Source organism: Andrographis paniculata, unplaced genomic scaffold (genome assembly GCF_009805555.1).
Source record: "Andrographis paniculata isolate CXL003 unplaced genomic scaffold, ASM980555v1 Contig58END, whole genome shotgun sequence".
NCBI lineage: Eukaryota > Viridiplantae > Streptophyta > Magnoliopsida > Lamiales > Acanthaceae > Andrographis > Andrographis paniculata.
The window spans coordinates 9,474-27,349 of NW_026137593.1; positions in this window are offsets into that span (position 1 = coordinate 9,474).

Below are 17,876 nucleotides of genomic sequence, written 5' to 3' on the forward strand. Positions count from 1 at the left end.
ACACAATGAAACAAATTCGAAAAGCATTGTAATTCGAACTATAAAGCACAAAGTATGATCCCAAAAAGTGCAATAAAATAAAAACTAATTGCAGTTAAGAAACAAAAAAAATAATTGTATATCGTTAAAGCACAATGTAACATATACGAAAACCACTATAACTAGAACTCTATAGCACAAACTATAATATGATAAAGTGCAATATAATAAAAATGAAAACTAGTGAAGAAACAAATGTGCTAACTATATTACTTTAAAACACAATGCAACAAATACAAAAAGCAGGGTAATTAGTACTATAAAGCACAAGGTATGATCCCGTAAAGTGCTATAAAATAAAAAGAAAAGGCACTCAAGAAACAAAAACACTAACTTTATGCCTTTAAAGCACAATGTAAAATGTACGAAAAGCACTATAACTAGAACGCTATAGCACAAAGTATAATCTCATACAATGCAATATAATAAAAAGGAAAACTAGTGAATAAACAAAAGCCTTAACTATATTATTTAAAACACAATGAAAAAAATTCGAAAAGCATTGTAATTAGAACAATAAAGCACAAAGTATAATCCCAAAAAGTGCAATAAAATAAAAAGAAACTGCAGTTAAGAAACAAAAATAATAATTGTATATCTTTAAAGCACAAAGTAACATATACGAAAAGCACTGTAACTACAACTCTAGAGCACAAAGTATTATCTCATGAAGTGCAATACAATAAAAAGGAAAACTAGTGAAGAAACAAAAACGCTAACTATATTACTTTAAAACACAATGAAACAAATACGAAAAGCATGGTAATTAGTACTATTAAGCACAAAGTATGATCCCATAAAGGCCTATAAATTCAAAAGAAAAGGCACTCAAGAAACAATAAAACTAACTGTATTCGTTTAAAGCACAATGTAACATGTACGAAAAACAAGATAACTAGAATGCTATAGCACAAAGTATAATCTCATACAGTACAATATAATAATATGGTAAACTAGTGAATAAACAAAAGCCTTAACTATATTACTTTAAAACACAATGAAACAAATACGAAAAGCATTGTAATTAGAACTATAAAGGACAAAGTATGATCTCATAAAGTGCTATAAAACAAAAAGAAAAGGCACTCAAGAAACAAAAACACTAACTGTATTCCTTTAAAGCACAACGTAACAAGTACGAAAAGCACTATTACTAGAACGCTATAGCAAAAAGTATAATCTCATACAGTACCATATAATAAAAAGAAAAACTAGTGAATAAACGAAAGCCATAACTATATTACTTTAAAACACAATGAAACAAATTTGAAAAAAGCATTGCAATTAGAACTATAAAGCACAAAGTAAAATCCCATGAAGTGCTATAAAAAAAAAAACAAAGGCAGTCAAGAAAAAAAAGCACTAACTGTATATCATTAAAGCACAATGTAACATATACGAAAAGCACTGTAACAAGAACACTAGAGCACAAATTATAATCTCATAAAGTGCATTACAATAAATAAGAAAACTTGTGAAAAAACAAAAGCGTTAACTATATTACTTTAAAACACAATGAAACAAATAAAAAAAGAATGGTAAGTAGTACTATAAGGCACAAAGTATGATCCCATAAAGTGCTATAAAATAAAAAGAAAAGGCGCTCAAGAAACAAAAACACTTCCTGTATTTCTTTAAAGCACAATCTAACATATACGAAAAGCACTGTAACTAGAACTTTAGACCAAAAAGTATAATATCATAATGTGCAATATAATAAAAAGGAAAACTAGTGAATAAACAAAACCGTTAACATTATTACTTTAGAACACAATGAAACAAATACGAAAAGCTTGGTAATTAGTACTATAAAGCACAAAATATGATCCCATCAAGTGCTATAAAATAAAAAGAAAAGGCACTATAGAAAGAAAAACACAAATTGTATTCCTTTAAAGCACAATGTAACAAGTACGAAAAGCACTATAACTAGAACGCTATAGAACAAAGAATAATCTCATAAAGTGCAATATAATAAACAGAAAAACTAGTGAACAAACAAAAGTGCTAACTATATTACTTTAAAACACAATGAAACAAATACTTAAAGCATTATAATTAGTACTATAAAGCACAAAGTATGATCCCATAAAGTGGTATATAATAAAAAGAAAAGGCACTCAAGAAACAAAAGCACGAACTGTATTCGTTTAAAGCACAATGTAACATATTCGTAAAGCACTATAACTAGAAATGTATAGCACAAAGTATAATCTCATACAGTGCAATATAATAAAAAGGAAAACTAGTGAATAAACAAAAGCCTTAACTATATTACTTTAAAACGCAATGAAACAAATTCGAGAAACATTGTAATTAAAACTATAAAGTACAAAGTATGATCCTATAAAGTGCTATAAAATAAAAAGAAAAGGCACTCAAGAAACAAAAGCACTAACTGTATTCCTTGAAAGCACAATGTAACATGTACGAAATGCACTATAACTAGAACTCTATAGCACAAAGTGTAATCTCATAAAGTGCAATATAATAAACAGGAAAACTAGTGAAGAAACAAAAGTGGCAACTATATTACTTTAAAACACAATGAAACAAATACGAAAAGCTTTGTAATTAGTACTATAATGCACAAAGTATGATCCCTTAAAGTGCTATAAAATAAAAAGAAACGGCACTATAGAAAGAAAAACACAAAGGGTGTGTTTGTTTGAGCGTTTGAATTTTGAATTGGGATTTGAATAGTAAAAATTTTGAATTTGAATAGTTGTATGATTTGATATAAATTGGTGTTGATGAGATGTTTTGAATGTAAAATTGATTTTTAGTATAATACAGAAAATGAAAAATAGGTGTTTGATTTGATGTTTTTGGGGGAAAAAATAGGATGAATAGTGGAAATCCATACAAATCTCTCAAACAAACACACCCTAACTGTATTCCTTTAAAGCACAATGTAACATGTACGAAAAGCTCAATAACAAGAACTCTATAGCATAAAGTATAATCTCAGAAAGTGCAATATAATAAACATAAAAACTAGTGAACAAACAAAAGTGCTAACGATATTACTTTAAAACACAATGAAACAAATACTTAAAGCATTATAATTATTACTATAAAGCCCAAATTATGATCCCATAAAGTGCTATAAAATAAAAAGAAAAGGCACTCAAGAAACAAAAACACTAACTGTATTCCTTTAAAGCACAATGTAACATATACGAGAAGCACTATAACTAGAAATCTATAGCAGAAAGTATAATCTAATTCAACGCAATATAATAAAAAGGAAAACTAGTGAATAAACAAAAGTCTTAACTATATTACTTTAAAACACAATGAAACAAATACGAAAAACATGGTAATTAGAACTATAAAGCACAAAGTATGATCCCATAAAGTGCTATACTATAAAAACAAAATGTAGTTAATATACAAAAAAACTAACTGTATAGCATTAAAGCACAATGTAACATATACGAAAAGCACTGTAACTACAACTCTAGAGCACAAAGTATAACCTCATAAAGTGCAATACAATAAAAAAGAAAAACTAGTGAAGAAACAAAAATGCTAACTATATTACTTTAAAACAAAATGAAACAAATACGAAAAGCATGGTAATTAGTACTATAAAGCACAAAGTATGATCCCATAAAGTGCTATAAAATAAAAAGAAAAGGCACTCAAGAAACAAAAGCACTAACTGTATATCTTTAAAGCACAATATAACAAATACGAAAACCACTGTAACTAGAACTCTCTAGCACAAAGTATATTCTCATAAAGTGCAATACAATAAAAAATACAACTAGTGAAGAAACAAAAACGCTAAATATATTACTTTAAAACACAATGAAACAAATACGAAAAGCATGGTAATTAGTAATATAAAGCACAAAGTATGATCCCATAAATGCTATTAAATAAAAAGAAAAGGCACTCAAGAAACAAAAGCACTAATTGTATTCGTTTAAAGCACAATGTAACATATACGAAAAACACTATAACTAGAACGCTAAAGGAGAAAGTATAATCTCATACAGTGCAATATAATGAAATGGAAAAATAGTGAATAAACAAAAGCCTTAACTATATTACTTTAAAACACAATGAAACAAATTCGAAAAGCATTATAATTTGAACTATAAAGCACAAACTATGATCCCACAAAGTGCTATAAAATAAAAACAAAAGGCCGTCAAGAAACAAAAGCACTAAATGTATATATCCTTAAAGCACAATGTGACACATACGAAAAGCATTGTAACTAGAACTCTAGAGCACAAAGTATTCTCATAAAGTGCAATACAATAAAAAAGAAACCAAGTGAAAAAACAAAAGCGCTAACTATATTAATTTAAAACACAATGAAACATAAACGGAAAGCATTGTTATTAGTACTAGAAGGCACAAAGTATGATCCCATATAGTGCTATAAAATTAAAAGAAAAGGAACTCAAGAAACAAAAACACTAACTGTATTTCTTTAAAGCACATTGTAACATATACAAAAAGCTCTGTAGCTAGAACTTTAGAGCACAAAGTATAATATCAAAAAGTGCAATACAATAAAAAGGAAAACTAGTGAACAAACAAAAGCGCTAACTATATTACTTAAAAACACAATGAAACAAATACGAAAAGCATGGTTATTAGTATTATCAAGCACAAAGTATGATCCCATAAAGTGCTATAAAATAAAAAGAAAAGGCACTCAAGAAACAAAAGCACTAACTGTATTCGTTTAAAGCACGATGTAGCTTATACGAAAAGCACTATAACTAGAAATCTATAGCACAAAGTGTAATCTCATACAGTGCAATATAATAAAAAGGAAAACTAGTGAATAAACAAAAGCCTTAACTATATTACTTTAAAACACAATGAAACAAATTCGAAAAGCATTGTAATTAGAACTATAAAGTTCAAATTATGATCCCATAAAGTGCTATTAAATAAAAATAAAAGGAAGTCAAGAAACAAAAGCACTAACTGTATATCCTTAAAGCACAATGTAACATATACAAAAACCACTGTAACTAGAACTCCAGAGCACAAAGTATAATCTCATAAAGTGCAATACAATAAAAAAGAAAACTAGTGAAGAAAAAAAAACGCTAAGTATATTACTTTAAAACACAATAAAACAAATACGAAAAGCATGGTAATTAGTAGTATAAAGCACAAACTATGATCCCATAAAGTGCTATTAAATAAAAAGAGAAGGCACTCAAGAAACAAAAGCACTAATTGTATTCGTTTAAAGCACAATGTAACATATACGAAAAACACTATAACTAGAATGCTATAGGACAAAGTATAATCTCGTACAGTGCAATATAATAAAACGGAAGAATAGTGAAGAAACAAAAGCCTTAACTACATTACTTTAAAACACAATAAACAAATTTGAAAAGCATTGTAATTATAACAATAAAGCACAAAGTATGATCCGATAAACTGCTATAAAATGAAAAACAAAAGGCAGTAAAGAAACAAAAGCACTAACTGTATATCTATAAAGCACAATGTAACATATACGAAAACCACTGTAACAAGAACTCTAGAGCACAAAGTATAATCTCATAAAGTGCAAGACAATAAAAAAAAACTACTGGAAAAACAAAAGCGCCAACTATAATACTTTAAAACACATTGAAACAAATACGAAAAGCATGGTAATTAGTACTATAAAGCACAAAGTATGATCCCATAAAGTGCTATAAAATAAAAAGAAAAGGCACTCAAGAAACGGAAGCACTAACTGTATTTGTTTAAAGCACAATATAACATATACAAAAAGCACTATAATTAGAACTCTAGAGCACAAAGTATAATCTCACAAAGTGCAATACAATAAAAAGAAAACTAGTGAAGAAACAAAAGCGCTAAGTATATTACTTTAAAACACAATGAAACAAATACGAAAAGCATGGTAATTAGTACTATAAAGCACAAAGTATGATCTCATAAAGTGCTATTAAATAAAAAGAAAAGGCACTCAAGAAACAAAACCACTAATTGTATTCGTTTAAAGCACAATGTAACATATACGAAAAGAACTATAACTAGAACGCTATAGGACAAAGTATAATCTCATACAGTGCAATATAATAAAACGGAAAAATAGTTAATAAACAAAAGCCTTAACTACATTACTGTAAAACACAATGAAACAAATTTGAAAAGCATTGTAATTAAAACTATAAAGCACAAAGTATGATCCGATAAAGTGCTATAATATAAAAAACAAAAGGCAGTCAAGAAACAAAAGCACTAACTGTATACCTTTAAAGCACAATGTAGCATATACGGAAACCACTGTAACAAGAACTCTAGAGCACAAAGTATAATCTCATAAAGTGCAATACAATAAAAAAAGAAAACTACTGAAAAAACAAAAGCTCTAACTATAATACTTTAAAAGACATTGAAAAAAATACGAAAAGCATGGTAATTAGTACTATAAAGCACAAAGTATGATCCCATAAAGTGCTATAAAATAAAAAGAAAAGGCACTCAAGAAACGGAAGCACTAACTGTATTTGTTTAAAGCACAATATAACATATACAAAAAGCACTATAATTAGAACTCTAGAGCACAAAGTATAATCTCACAAAGTGCAATACAATAAAAAAGAAAACTAGTGAAGAAACAAAAGCGCTAAGTATATTACTTTAAAACACAATGAAACAAATACGAAAAGCATGGTAATTAGTACTATAAAGCACAAAGTATGATCTCATAAAGTGCTATTAAATAAAAAGAAAAGGCACTCAAGAAACAAAACCACTAATTGTATTCGTTTAAAGCACAATGTAACATATACGAAAAGAACTATAACTAGAACGCTATAGGACAAAGTATAATCTCATACAGTGCAATATAATAAAACGGAAAAATAGTTAATAAACAAAAGCCTTAACTACATTACTGTAAAACACAATGAAACAAATTTGAAAAGCATTGTAATTAAAACTATAAAGCACAAAGTATGATCCGATAAAGTGCTATAATATAAAAAACAAAAGGCAGTCAAGAAACAAAAGCACTAACTGTATACCTTTAAAGCACAATGTAGCATATACGGAAACCACTGTAACAAGAACTCTAGAGCACAAAGTATAATCTGATAAAGTGCAATACAATAAAAAAAGAAAACTACTGAAAAAACAAAAGCTCTAACTATAATACTTTAAAAGACATTGAAAAAAATACGAAAAGCATGGTAATTAGTACTATAAAGCACAAAGTATGATCCCATAAAGTGCTATAAAATAAAAAGAAAAGGCACTCAAGAAACAGAAGCACTAACTGTATTCGTTTAAAGCACAATGTAACATACACAGAAAGCACTATAATCAGAACTCTAGAGCACAAAGTATAATCTCATAAAGTGCAATACAATAAAAAGGAAAACTAGGGAAGAAACAAAAGCCTTAACTATATTACCTTAAAACACAATGAAAAGCATGGTAATTAGTACTATAAAGCACAAAGTATGATCCCATAAAGTGCTATTAAATAAAAAGAAACGGCACGCAAGAAAAAAAAACACTAATTGTACTCGTTTAAAGCACAATGTAACATATACGAAAAGCATTATAACTAGAAATCTAAAGCACAAAGTATAATCTAATAAAGTGCAATATAATAAAAAGAAAAACTAATGAATAAACAAAAGCGTTAACTAAATTAATTTAAAACACAATGAAACAAATACGAAAAGCATTGTAATTAGAACTACAAAGCACAAAGTATGATCCCATAAAGTGCTACAAAATAAAAACGCTAACTATATTACTTTAAAATACAATGAAAGAAATACGAAAAACATGGTAATTTGTACTATAAAGCACAAAGTATGATCCCGTAAAGTGCTATAAAATAAAAAGAAAAGGCACTCAAGAAACAAAAGCACTAACTGTATTCGTTTAAAGCACGATGTAGCTTATACGAAAAGCACTATAACTAGAAATCTATAGCACAAAGTGTAATCTCATACAGTGCAATATAATAAAAAGGAAAACTAGTGAATAAACAAAAGCCTTAACTATATTACTTTAAAACACAATGAAACAAATTCGAAAAGCATTGTAATTAGAACTATAAAGTTCAAATTATGATCCCATAAAGTGCTATTAAATAAAAATAAAAGGAAGTCAAGAAACAAAAGCACTAACTGTATATCCTTAAAGCACAATGTAACATATACAAAAACCACTGTAACTAGAACTCCAGAGCACAAAGTATAATCTCATAAAGTGCAATACAATAAAAAAGAAAACTAGTGAAGAAAAAAAAACGCTAAGTATATTACTTTAAAACACAATAAAACAAATACGAAAAGCATGGTAATTAGTAGTATAAAGCACAAACTATGATCCCATAAAGTGCTATTAAATAAAAAGAGAAGGCACTCAAGAAACAAAAGCACTAATTGTATTCGTTTAAAGCACAATGTAACATATACGAAAAACACTATAACTAGAATGCTATAGGACAAAGTATAATCTCGTACAGTGCAATATAATAAAACGGAAAAATAGTGAAGAAACAAAAGCCTTAACTACATTACTTTAAAACACAATAAAACAAATTTGAAAAGCATTGTAATTATAACAATAAAGCACAAAGTATGATCCGATAAACTGCTATAAAATGAAAAACAAAAGGCAGTAAAGAAACAAAAGCACTAACTGTATATCTTTAAAGCACAATGTAACATATACGAAAACCACTGTAACAAGAACTCTAGAGCACAAAGTATAATCTCATAAAGTGCAAGACAATAAAAAAGAAAACTACTGGAAAAACAAAAGCGCCAACTATAATACTTTAAAACACATTGAAACAAATACGAAAAGCATGGTAATTAGTACTATAAAGCACAAAGTATGATCCCATAAAGTGCTATAAAATAAAAAGAAAAGGCACTCAAGAAACGGAAGCACTAACTGTATTTGTTTAAAGCACAATATAACATATACAAAAAGCACTATAATTAGAACTCTAGAGCACAAAGTATAATCTCACAAAGTGCAATACAATAAAAAAGAAAACTAGTGAAGAAACAAAAGCGCTAAGTATATTACTTTAAAACACAATGAAACAAATACGAAAAGCATGGTAATTAGTACTATAAAGCACAAAGTATGATCTCATAAAGTGCTATTAAATAAAAAGAAAAGGCACTCAAGAAACAAAACCACTAATTGTATTCGTTTAAAGCACAATGTAACATATACGAAAAGAACTATAACTAGAACGCTATAGGACAAAGTATAATCTCATACAGTGCAATATAATAAAACGGAAAAATAGTTAATAAACAAAAGCCTTAACTACATTACTGTAAAACACAATGAAACAAATTTGAAAAGCATTGTAATTAAAACTATAAAGCACAAAGTATGATCCGATAAAGTGCTATAATATAAAAAACAAAAGGCAGTCAAGAAACAAAAGCACTAACTGTATACCTTTAAAGCACAATGTAGCATATACGGAAACCACTGTAACAAGAACTCTAGAGCACAAAGTATAATCTCATAAAGTGCAATACAATAAAAAAAGAAAACTACTGAAAAAACAAAAGCTCTAACTATAATACTTTAAAAGACATTGAAAAAAACGAAAAGCATGGTAATTAGTACTATAAAGCACAAAGTATGATCCCATAAAGTGCTATAAAATAAAAAGAAAAGGCACTCAAGAAACAGAAGCACTAACTGTATTCGTTTAAAGCACAATGTAACATACACAGAAAGCACTATAATCAGAACTCTAGAGCACAAAGTATAATCTCATAAAGTGCAATACAATAAAAAGGAAAACTAGGGAAGAAACAAAAGCCTTAACTATATTACCTTAAAACACAATGAAAAGCATGGTAATTAGTACTATAAAGCACAAAGTATGATCCCATAAAGTGCTATTAAATAAAAAGAAACGGCACGCAAGAAAAAAAAACACTAATTGTACTCGTTTAAAGCACAATGTAACATATACGAAAAGCATTATAACTAGAAATCTAAAGCACAAAGTATAATCTAATAAAGTGCAATATAATAAAAAGAAAAACTAATGAATAAACAAAAGCGTTAACTAAATTAATTTAAAACACAATGAAACAAATACGAAAAGCATTGTAATTAGAACTACAAAGCACAAAGTATGATCCCATAAAGTGCTACAAAATAAAAACGCTAACTATATTACTTTAAAATACAATGAAAGAAATACGAAAAACATGGTAATTTGTACTATAAAGCACAAAGTATGATCCCGTAAAGTGCTATAAAATAAAAAGAAAAGGAACTCAAGAAACAAAAACACTAACTGTATTCCTCTAAAGCACAATGTAACATGTATGAAAAGCACTATAACTAGAACGCGATAGCACAAAGAATAATCTAATACAGTGCAATATAATAAAAAGGAAAACTAGTGAATAAACAAAAGCGTTAACTATATTACTTTAAACCACAATGAAACAAATACGAAAAACTTGGTAATTAGAACTATAAAGCACAAAGTATGATCCCATAAAGTGCTATAAAATAAAAATAAAAGGCACTCATGAAAAAAAAAACACTAACTGTATTTTTTTAAAGCACAATGTAACATATACGAAAAGCACTATAACTACAAATCTAGAGCAGAAAGTATATTCTCATAAAGTGTAATACAATAAAAACGAAAACTTGTGAAGAAACAAAAGTGCTAACTATATTACTTTAAAACACAATGAAACAAATACGAAAATCATTGTAATTAGAACTATAAAGCACAAAGTATAATCCGATAAAGTGCTATAAAATAATAAAAAAAGACACTCAAGAAACAAAAACACTAATTGTATTCCTTTCAAGCACAATGTAACATGTAGGAAAAGCACTATAAATAGAAATCTATAGCACAAAGTATAATCTCATACAGTACAATATAATAAAAAGGAAAACTAGTGAATAAACGAAAGCCTTAACTATATTACTTTAAAACACAATGAAACAAATTCGAAAAGCATTGTAATTAGAACTATAAAGCACAAAGTATGATCCCATAAAGTGCTATAATATAAAAACAAAATGCAGTTAAGATACAAAAAAACTAATACGAAAAGCACTGTAAATACAACTCTAGAGCACAAAGTATAACCTCATTAAGTGCAATACAATAAAAAGGAAAACTAGTGAAGAAACAAAAACGCTAACTATATTACTTTAAAAGAAAATGAAACAAATACGAAAAGCATGGTAATTAGTACTATAAAGCACAAAGTATGATCCCATAAAGTGCTATAAAATAAAAAGAAAAGGCACTCGAGAAACAAAAGCACTAACTGTATATCTTTAAAGCACAGTGTAACATATACGAAAAGAACTATAACTAGAACTCTAAAGCAGAGAGTATATTCTTATAATGTGTAATACAATAAAAACGAAAACTAGTGAAGAAACAAAAGTGCTAACTATATTACTTTAAAACACAATGAAACAAATACGAAAAGCCTGGTAATTAGAACTATAAAACACAAAGTATGATCCGAAAAAGTGCTATAAAATAAAAAGAAAAGGCAGTTAAGAAACAAAAATGCTAACTGTATTCCTTTAAAGCACAATGTAACATGTACGAAAAGCACTATAACTAGAAAGCTATAGCTTAAAGTATAATGTCATACAGTGCAATATAATAAAAAGGAAAACTAGTGAATAAACAGAAGCCTTAACTATATTACTTTAAAACACAATGAAACAAATACGAAAAGTATTGTAATTAGAACTATAGAGCACATACTATGATCCCACAAAGTGCTATAAAATAAAAAGAGAAGGCACTCAATAAACAAAAGCACTAACTGTATTTCTTTAAAGCACAATGAAACAAATACGAAAAGCATTGTAATTAGAACTATAAAGCACAAAGTATGATCCCAGAAAGTGCTATAAAATAAAAACAGAAGGCAGTCAAGAAACAAAAGCAGTAACTGTATTCCTTTAAAGCACAATGTAACATATACGAAACGCACTGTAACTAGAACTTTAGAGCACAAAGTATAATATCATAAAGTCCAATACAGTAAAAAAGAAAACTAGTGAAGAATCAAAAGCGCTAACTATATTACTTTAAAACACAAAGAAATAAATCCGAAAAGAATGATAACTAGTACTATAAAGCACAAAGTATGATCCCATAAGGTGCTATAAAATAAAAATAAAAGGCACTTAAGAAACAAAAGCACTAATTGTATTCCTTTCAAGCACAATGTAACATATGCGAAGAGAACTATTACTAGAACGGTATACAAAGTACAATCTCGTACAGTGCAATATAATAAAAAAAGAAAACTAGTGAACAAAAAAAAGCCTTAACTATATTACTTTAAAGCACAATGAAACAAATACGAAAAGCATTGTATCTACAACTATAAAGTACAAAGTATGATCCCATAAAGTCTAATAAAATAAAAACCAAAGGCAGTCAAGAAAAAAAAACACAAACTGTATTCCTTTAAAGTACAATCTAACATATATCAAAAGCACTATAACTAGAACTCTAGAGCACAAAGTATAATCTCATAAAGTGCAATACAATAAAAAGGAAAACTAGTGAAGAAACAAAAGCACTAATTGTATTCCTTCAAAGCACAATGTAACATATACGAAAAGCACTGTAACTAGAACTTTAGAGCACAAAGTATAATCATAAAGTGCAATACAATAAAAAGGAAAATTAGTGAAGGAACAAAAGCGCTAACTATATTACTTTAAAACACAAAGAAACAAATACGAAAAGAATGATCATTAGTACTATAAAGTACAAAGTATGATCCCATAAAGTGCTATAAAATAAAAATAAAAGGCACTTAAGAAACAAAAGCACCAATTGTATTCCTTTCAAGCACAATGTAACATATGCAAAGAGCACTATTACTAGAACGGTATACAAAGTATAATCTCGTACAGTGCAATATAATAAAAAAGGAAAACTAGTGAACAAACAAAAGCCTTAACTATATTACTTTAAAACACAATGAAATAAATACGAAATGCATTGTAATTAGAACTACAAAGTACAAAGTATGATCCCATAAAGTCCTATAAAATAAAAACGAAAGGCAGTCAAGAAACAAAAGCGCTAACTATATTCCTTTAAAGCACAATCTAACATATACGAAAAGCATTGTTACTAGAACTCTAGAGCACAAAGTATAATCTCATTAAGTGCAATACAATAAAAAGGAAAACTAGTGAAGAAACAAAAGCACTAATTGTATTCCTTCAAAGCACAATGTAACATATACGAAAAGCACTGTAACTAGAACTTTAGAGCACAAAGTATAATATCATAAAGTGCAATGCAATAAAAAGGAAAATTAGTGAAGAAACAAAAGCGTTAACTATATTACTTTAAAACACAAAGAAACAAATACGAAAAGAATGATAATTAGTACTATAAAGAACAAAGTATGATCCCATAAAGTGCTATAAAATAAAAATAAAAGGCACTTAACAAACAAAAGCACCAATTGTATTCCTTTCAAGCACAATGTAACAAATGCGAAGAGCACTACTACTAGAACGGTATACAAAGTACAATCTCGTACAGTGCAATATAATAAAAAAGGAAAACTAGTGAACAAACAAAAGCCTTAACTATATTACTTTAAAACACAAAGAAACAAATATGAAAAGCATTGTAATTAGAACTATAAAGTACAAAGTATGATGCCATAAAGTCCTATAAAATAAAAACCAAAGGCAGTCAAGAAACAAAAGCACTAACTATATTCCTTTAAAGCAGAATGTAACATATACGAAAAGCACTGTAACTAGAACTCTAGAGCACAAAGTTTAATCTCATAAAGTGCAATACAACAAAGAGGAAAACTAGTGAAGAAACAAAAGCGCTAATTGTATTCCTTCAAAGCACAATGTAACATATACGAAAAGCACTGTAACTAGAACTTTAGAGCTCAAAAAATAATCTCATCAAGTGCAATACAATAAAAAGGAGAACTAGTGAAGAAACAAAAGCACTAATTGTATTCCTTCAAAGCACAATGTAACATATACGAAAAGCACTGTAACTAGAACTTTAGAGCACAAAGTATAATCATAAAGTGGAATATAATAAAAAGGAAAATTAGTGAAGAAACAAAAGCGTTAACTATATTACTTTAAAACACAAAGAAACAAATACGAAAAGAATGATAATTAGTACTATAAAGCACAAAATATGATCCCAAAAAGTGCTATAAAATAAAAATAAAAGGCACTCAAGAAACAAAAGCACCAACTGTATTCCTTTCAAGCACAATGTAACAAATACGAAAAGCACTATAACTAGAACGCTATAGCACAAAGTATAATCTCGTACAGTGCAATATAATAAAAAAGGAAAACTAGTGAATAAACAAAAGCCTTAACTATATTACTTTAAAACACAATGAAACAAATACGAAAAGCATTGTAAATAGAACTATAAAGCACAAAGTATGATCCCATAAAGTGCTATAAAATAAAAACAGAAGGCAGTCAAGAAACAAAAGCAGTAACTGTATTCCTTTAAAGCACAATGTAACATATACGAAAAGCATTGTAACTAGAACTTTAGAGCACAAAGTATAATATCATAAAGTCCAATACAGTAAAAAAGAAAACTAGTGAAGAATCAAAAGCGCTAACTATATTACTTTAAAACACAAAGAAACAAATCCGAAAAGAATGATAACTAGTACTATAAAGCACAAAGTATGATCCCATAAAGTGCTATAAAATAAAAATAAAAGGCACTTAAGAAACAAAAGCACTAATTGTATTCCTTTCAAGCACAATGTAACATATGCGAAGAGAACTATTACTAGAACGGTATACAAAGTACAATCTCGTACAGTGCAATATAATAAAAAAAGAAAACTAGTGAACAAACAAAATCCTTAACTATATTACTTTAAAGCACAACGAAACAAATACGAAAAGCATTGTAATTACAACTATAAAGTACAAAGTATGATCCCATAAAGTCTAATAAAATAAAAACCAAAGGCAGTCAAGAAAAAAAAACACAAACTATATTCCTTTAAAGTACAATCTAACATATATCAAAAGCACTATAACTAGAACTCTAGAGCACAAAGTATAATCCCATAAAGTGCAATACAATAAAAAGGAAAACTAGTAAAGAAACAAAAGCACTAATTGTATTCCTTCAAAGCACAATGTAACATATACGAAAAGCACTGTAACTAGAACTTTAGAGCACAAAGTATAATCATAAAGTGCAATATAATAAAAAGGAAAATTAGTGAAGGAACAAAAGCGCTAACTATATTACTTTAAAACACAAAGAAACAAATACGAAAAGAATGATCATTAGTACTATAAAGTACAAAGTATGATCCCATAAAGTGCTATAAAATAAAAATAAAAGGTACTTAAGAAACAAAAGCACCAATTGTATTCCTTTCAAGCACAATGTAACATATGCAAAGAGCACTATTACTAGAACGGTATACAAAGTATAATCTCGTACAGTGCAATATAATAAAAAAGGAAAACTAGTGAACAAACAAAAGCCTTAACTATATTACTTTAAAACACAATGAAATAAATACGAAATGCATTGTAATTAGAACTATAAAGTACAAAGTATGATCCCATAAAGTCCTATAAAATAAAAACGAAACGCAGTCAAGAAACAAAAGCACTAACTATATTCCTTTAAAGCACAATCTAACATATACGAAAAGCACTGTTACTAGAACTCTAGAGCACAAAGTATAATCTCATTAAGTGCAATACAATAAAAAGGAAAACTAGTGAAGAAACGAAAGCACTAATTGTATTACTTCAAAGCACAATGTAACATATACGAAAAGCACTGCAACTAGAACTTTAGAGCACAAAGTGTAATATCATAAAGTGCAATGCAATAAAAAGGAAAATTAGTAAAGAAACAAAAGCGTTAACTATATTACTTTAAAACACAAAGAAACAAATACGAAAAGAATGATAATTAGTACTATAAAGAACAAAGTATGATCCCATAAAGTGCTATAAAATAAAAATAAAAGGCACTTAACAAACAAAAGCACCAATTGTATTCCTTTCAAGCACAATGTAACAAATGCGAAGAGCACTATTACTAGAACGGTATACAAAGTACAATCTCGTACAGTGCAATATAATAAAAAAGGAAAACTAGTGAACAAACAAAAGCCTTAACTATATTACTTTAAAACACAAAGAAACAAATATGAAAAGCATTGTAATTAGAACTATAAAGTAGAAAGTATGATCCCATAAAGTCCTATAAAATAAAAACCAAAGGCAGTCAAGAAACAAAAAGCACTAACTATATTCCTTTAAAGCAGAATGTAACATATACGAAAATCACTGTAACTAGAACTCTAGAGCACAAAGTTTAATCTCATAAAGTGCAATACAATAAAGAGGGAAACTAGTGAAGAAACAAAAGCACTAATTGTATTCCTTCAAAGCACAATGTAACATATACGAAAAGCACTGTAACTAGAACTTTAGAGCACAAAAAATAATCTCATCAAGTGCAATACAATAAAAAGGAAAACTAGTGAAGAAACAAAAGCACTAATTGTATTCCTTCAAAGCACAATGTAACATATACGAAAAGCACTGTAACTAGAACTTTAGAGCACAAAGTATAATCATAAAGTGGAATATAATAAAAAGGAAAATTAGTGAAGAAACAAAAGCGTTAACTATATTACTTTAAAACACAAAGAAACAAATACGAAAAGAATGATAATTAGTACTATAAAGCACAAAATATGATCCCAAAAAGTGCTATAAAATAAAAATAAAAGGCACTCAAGAAACAAAAGCACCAACTGTATTCCTTTCAAGCACAATGTAACAAATACGAAAAGCACTATAACTAGAACGCTATAGCACAAAGTATAATCTCGTACATTGCAATATAATAAAAAAGGAAAACTAGTGAATAAACAAAAGCCTTAACTATATTACTTTGAAACACAATGAAACAAATACGAAAAGCATTGTAAATAGAACTATAAAGCACAAAGTATGATCCCATAAAGTGCTATAAAATAAAAACAGAAGGCAGTCAAGAAACAAAAGCAGTAACTGTATTCCTTTAAAGCACAATGTAACATATACGAAAAGCACTGTAACTAGAACTTTAGAGCACAAAGTATAATATCATAAAGTCCAATACAGTAAAAAAGAAAACTAGTGAAGAATCAAAAGCGCTAACTATATTACTTTAAAACACAAAGAAACAAATCCGAAAAGAATGATAACTAGTACTATAAAGCACAAAGTATGATCCCATAAAGTGCTATAAAATAAAAATAAAAGGCACTTAAGAAACAAAAGCACTAATTGTATTCCTTTCAAGCACAAGGTAACATATGCGAAGAGAACTATTACTAGAACGGTATACAAAGTATAATCTCGTACAGTGCAATATAATAAAAAAGGAAAACTAGTGAACAAACAAAAGCCTTAACTATATTACTTTAAAACACAATGAAATAAATACGAAATGCATTGTAATTAGAACTATAAAGTACAAAGTATGATCCCATAAAGTCCTATAAAATAAAAACCAAAGGCAGTCAAGAAGCAAAAGCACTAACTATATTCCTTTAAAGCACAATGTAACATATACGAAAAGCACTGTAACTAGAACTCTAGAGCACAAAGTATAATCTCATAAAGTGCAATACAATAAAAAGGAAAACTAGTGAAGAAACAAAATCACTAATTGTATTCCTTCAAAGCACAATGTAACATATATGAAAAGCACTGTAACTAGAACTTTAGAGCACAAAGTATAATCATAAAGTGCAATACAATAAAAA